The sequence below is a fragment of the Mus musculus genome, chromosome 7 (genome assembly GCF_000001635.26).
Source record: "Mus musculus strain C57BL/6J chromosome 7, GRCm38.p6 C57BL/6J".
NCBI classification, from domain to species: Eukaryota; Metazoa; Chordata; class Mammalia; order Rodentia; family Muridae; genus Mus; species Mus musculus.
In genome coordinates, this window is record NC_000073.6 from 45,604,964 (window position 1) to 45,610,771 (window position 5,808).

Genomic DNA, 5,808 nt, shown 5'->3' on the forward strand with positions numbered 1-5,808 from the left:
TTCAAGTTCAAGGTGAGCCTGGGCACCTTAGTGAGACTTTGTTTCAAAACAGAAGTAAAATGTAGCTGGGGATGTGGCTCAACGCCACTCAGAGCAACAACCTCACTGCTGTTTTTTTTTCAAGACAAGGTCTTATCCCTGGCTGTCCTGGAACTCATTAAATAAACCAGGCTGTCCTTGAACTCACAGAGATCCACCTGTCTCTGTCTCCCAAGCACCACCATGACCCAGCAAATAAAATAAAACTGAAAGATGGAGCTAATGGATTCCTGCCCAGTTACCCACAAACTGACCTACTTGCTGGTGTTTTTAGTGTCTGACTTCTCCATCCTCATCTAGAGAGTGGCTGGCCCTGGAGAGAAGGCTCAGTGTTTAAGAGCTCAGTTTGCATTGCAGAGTAGGGGACTTGAGATAAGTTCTCAGCTCTCAGGCAGTCCCAGGCGGTTCTGGTAGCTCAGGCCTTTGTGGCACCTGCGCTCATCTACACAGTACCCCACCCCAACGAATACACCCAATTAAAAATAAATTTTTTTAAAATTTTACTTAGTTTTATTTTATGTGCATTGCTGTTTTGCCTGCATGTATGTCTGTGTGAAGTGTTGGATCCCCTGGAGCTGAAGTTGTAGACAGTTGTGATCCACCATGTGAGTGCTGAGAATTGAACTTGGATCCTTTGGAAGAGCAGCCAGTGCTCTTAACTGCTGGGCCATCTTTCCAGCCCACCCCCTACCCCCTCAAAATTTTATTTTGCTCAAAATGTGAAGAAAAAAAAAGCCACAGACACCTCACCATGCTTTCATGATTCATCCACTCACTCTGGTGTCAAAGGAGGCACCTCTGTTGCTACACACAGTACAGAGGACAGGCAGCAACTTGTCACTACAGCAGCCATGCAGACACCGTGTTGGCACGCAGAGGCCGGGAAGTGTCCCAAAATGTTTTATACAAAAGGTCCTCAAGAGTGTGTCTCACGATTGGTGGCCCTGTAAGCTTCCAGAGGCGAAAAAGAGCCTCAAGGACACACTGTAGATGTCTTTCCAGAGCCTTCTCTGCCCAGCTGCTGGTGTACTTACTAAAAGTAATATTTCCGGTCTGGAAATGTGACTCAGCTTGGTGTAGTGTTTGTCTAGTGTGCATGGAGTCCTGGGTCTATCTCCATCACCGCTAAAACCTGATGTGGTGACTTATGCCTGTAATCCCAGCCCTGGGGTGGAGGAAAATGTTAAAAGGGCACTCTCAGCTATACAGTGAGTCCCGAGCCAACCTGCGTGTATCAATTACTTTTTCTATTGCTGAGGCAAAAGCAACTCAAGAGGAAATGGATTTATTTCAGCTGACAGTTCAAGGGTATAGTCCCTTGTCACAGACAGGTCACAGAGAAGGAAGCTGAAGCAGCCAGTCACCACACCCACAGTCAGGAAGCAGAGGTCAGTGGATGCTCGTGTTCAGATAGCCTTGTGTTCAGGACCCAGAGATAGGGATTGGTGCTGCTCATTTTAGTCTGAGTCTCCCCACTCCAGTTAACCTAGTCAGCATATAATCCTTCATGGCTGTAAGCGTAATAATCTTCAAACATGTTATGTAGCACACTTCTCAAGAGTTAAAACATTCTATATTGAAGCCAGGGGTGCTGGCACATAGTTAATTCGAGCACTTGGGAGGCAGAGGCAGGTGGATCTCTGAGTCTGAGGCCAGCCTGATCTACAGAGTGAGTTCCAGGACAGCTAGGACTGCACAGAGAAACCCTGTCTTGAAAAGATGGATTAGCGGTTAAGAGCACAGCTAGCTGCTTTTCCAGATGACCTGGGTTCAATTTCCAGCACCCACATGGCATTTCACAACTGTCTGTAACTCCAGTGCCAGGGAATCTGGCTCCCTCACACAGACATACATGCAAGCAAAACACCAATTCACATAAAATAAAATAAAAATAATAAAATTAAATGAAATCAGTAACAAAGAAAAAAGAACAACAAAACTTTTTGTCTTGAAAGGAAACATTAAGACTCATAAACTTCAAAGGGAAGCTTCTTAAGAAACGGAAGGAAAAACCAACTCGAAAGACTCAGGAAGTACTTGAAGCTGACCAAATTTACTACCCACTTCTTTCCCAGACTTATATAGGCAGTAATGGTTGCTGCACCCCAGCTCCTCTCACTGGGGGATTCTAAGCAGGAGCCCTACCCCTGAGCCACACCCCAGGCCCTCTTTTGTAGATATATGGCTCTGTTACTGCCCTGGCCACTGGTTTCTTTATAGTGAACTAAATAAACTTTCCTTTGAGCTCTAAAATAAGTTGGAATAAAATTTTATGTGCATTCAACGCATATAGACTTTCTCCCTAAACAAGTTCAAGAACTATTTGTACAGCATGTGTGACCAGCCCTCCAGAGTGTGGAATAAAGAAAATACGATGCAGGGGCTGGGGATGGGACTGTGCATCGTTAGTTCCAGCTGGAAGAAGAAGAGGCAAGTGGATCTCTGTGTGTTTGAGGCCAGCCTGGTCTACATAGTAAATTCCAGAGCAGTCAGGCCTACAACAGACTGACACTCTGTGTGGATGGATGTGTGTGTGCCATGGCACGGGTGTGGAAGTCAGAAGACATCTTTATGGAGTGAGTTCTCAGCTTCAGTAGGTTCCGGGGACGAGCTCGGGTGAGCACGCTATACTCACTATGACTCTTCACTAGGCCTTTGCTATGAATGCTGGCCAAAAATTAGCTATCCCCCTGTCTCAGTGGTCTGAGGGCTAGGATTAGAAGTAAAATGTGCCCCTGTGTTTTGTTATATTATTTTTTTAGTGTGTGTGTGTGGTGCATGTGTGTGTATGTGTGTATATGTGGTGTGTGTGTGTGTGTGCGTGTGTGTGTGTGTGTGTGTGTGTGTGTGTGTGTGTGTGCGCGCGCGCATGTATGTGCACTTTGGCCATGGTACACCACTGCACACATATGGAAGTCAGAGGGCAGCTTGCAGGAGGTTATTTCTCCTTTTCACTACGTTGTGTGGCTCCCAGGAATCCAACTCCCACTGTGAGATTTCCCCAGTGAGCACCTTTACCATTCCTGAGCCTCACACCACCCCCAGCCCATTAGTTGTACATCTGTGAAAACATTAAAGCATAATATAAAACATAAAATAATAAAAATCAGCAATAGCTACAAAACAGTCAGAGGAAGACAATCTATCCTTCCATGCCAGCCACTGTCGTTTCTCTCTGAACCTTAATTACATGAACCTTCACCTCAAAGGCCTGTTTTCAGACCTTCAGTTACGTGTGGGCTTGATGTTCCTTCCTAGTCAGAGACTTCCTTCATAGCAACAAAGTCACCAGCAGAACATTTTGCTTATCTTGGGACTCAGCGAGCCTTGGTGTCCATTCCTCTCAAACATGATTTTGTCACAAGATTGGGTAACAGCTGCCCATGTTCTCTTCTGCCAAGTTACTCTTTTCCCCTCTCAAAAAAAATGTAGACTTGAAGACTGGGCATCCTGGAACTGCACCCATCACAAAGCATCTGGAAGGTGGGTTATGTTTGGATTCATGTGTATGCTTCTCCTGTGTCTCCTTACACCAGAGTGAGGCTGGGAGTGCTTGGTACCTGGACATTATATAAATATGGCGAGGCACCAGGGAACAGAATTCACACATATATGAGATATTAATGTACATGTATAAACAACTGTATTCGTTTTCTATACCATTACCAAAACCAACCTGAGGTTGAAAAAATGTATCTTGGCTTACTGTTCCAGAGGGATAGTGGCATATCACAGCAAGGAAGGCATCACACAGAGTTAGCTGGGGGTGGGGGGGAGAGAAGGAAGGAGACAGGGAGACAGGGAGAGGGAGGGAGGGAGGGAGAGGAAGAGGGGGGAAGGAAGGAAGGGAGAGAGAGAGAGAGAGAGAGAGAGAGAGAACAGAAAGGGGTGGAGGCATGAACTCTCAACATCTGTCCCAGGGATATGCAGAAGTGTGCCGCTTCCTAAAAGCTGGAATTGGAAATCAAGACCTTAAACTCCCTACTACTGAGCATCGTCCTAGACCATCACTTTTGGCTCTTTAGCACTGATGGCCACCCCCAGACCTTCACTTGGAGTGAGTATTCTAGGCAGGGACTCTACTTCTGAGCCCAGCCCCAGCCCCAGCCCCAGCCCCATACATTTTATAAATCTGTGAATAAATCTGCCACCTAATTTATTATAGACAGAAATGCATACCAAGTCCACACTCCTTGCCACTGTCAGCTTATTAGATAGGCAAAGACCCCAAAGTTTGAGACCATGCTTTGTATTGAAATGAGTGCTTCGATTGCAGGTGAGAGTTCAAACTGACAAGATTTTATAGAGGCCAATTTGACATGCTGACAATTAGTTTAGTTTTTGTCTCAGCTATTCCATGTATACTATTCTCTCTCTCTCTCCCTCCCCCCTCTCTCTCATTTTTTTTTTCAATACAGAGTTTCTCTGTGCATCCCCGGCTATTATGGAACTCTCTCTGTAGACCAGTCTGGCCTTGAACTCACAGAGATCCATTTGCCTCTGTTTTCCTAGTACTGGGATTAAAGGCATGTGCCACTATCAGGCAGTAAATATTTTGTGTTTATTCACTATAGTATTTTGTGGTAGAACAAAAGATGGAAATAGAACAGGTAGAAATCAGACAGAAACAGGTACATCCAATTGGGATTTGTGTAACTAACAAAATCAATATTAAGGTCAGTTCCAGGACCCAGCAGTAAGTAGAAATAAACACAACATGGTCCATGACTTGTGGTAGCTGGCTGTTTCTTTGGTTCCTTGCTTGCTTGGGCTTGATAAGTCACCCGGGCTGACCTCCAACCTGATGCTTTTGCATCAGCCTCCAGGCTGGCCCAGAAGGAGCCAGCCACAAAGCAGCTAGCCCTGATATGTAACAAACCAGCTTTGGTCTGATACAATGTAGCACAAGGAATTGTATTATAAGAAATGATTGAATATAGTGAGCATAGTCAAAAGGTTAATCTCTGTCAACCTCCTAATTGCTCAGTGCCACGGACCCAGAGGGCCCTGTCCCCAGACCCTGCAGACCTCCAACTGTTTCAAGGACCCAAAGTGTAATAGACTCTGAGTCTGGTGATCAGCATCTTAGTCCAGGATGCTACCTTATCCTGGCCTCAGGTGGTTCAACGATCACATCACGGAGCTTGCTCCAGTCTCCTTTGTCCTGAAGATGTAGTTTAATTGGTAGAGTGTTCGTCTGTCATGTGTGAAGCACTTAGTTCCCTTTTCAGCACTATAGAAACCCTGTAAGTGTGATGTGCACCTGTCATTGCTCTCAGCATTTGCTAAGTTGGGCACAGAATTTAAGGCCATCCTCAGCTATATAGCAAGTTCAAGACTAGCCTGGGCTGCATGAGTCCCTGCCTCAAAAAATATAAAATTAAATTAAAATTTTAAAAAAGGGCGGGGCTAAGTGGTGCACAGCACCTGCCAGGGAGTGTGAATCTGTTAGTCTGCATCACATGACACAACCAGAAATGTCCATACCCGTCTAGTTCCCAGCAACAATGTTGAGGGGCTCCCAGTCCCCCGTGACTCTCTCTTTAGGAGTTCTAACACCCTTTTCTGGCGTCAGAGGCACCTGTACAAATGTGTACATAGCCAGATAGAGACACACATTACATAAATAAAAATAAAATAAACCTTTCAAAAAATGTTAAAAGTCACACCCAGGGCTCAGTGGGAAAAGGCGCTTGCTACCAAACCTGACAACCTGAATTTGATCATCAGAACTTAGAGGAGAAGGAGAGAGTTGACTCCCTCCAAGTT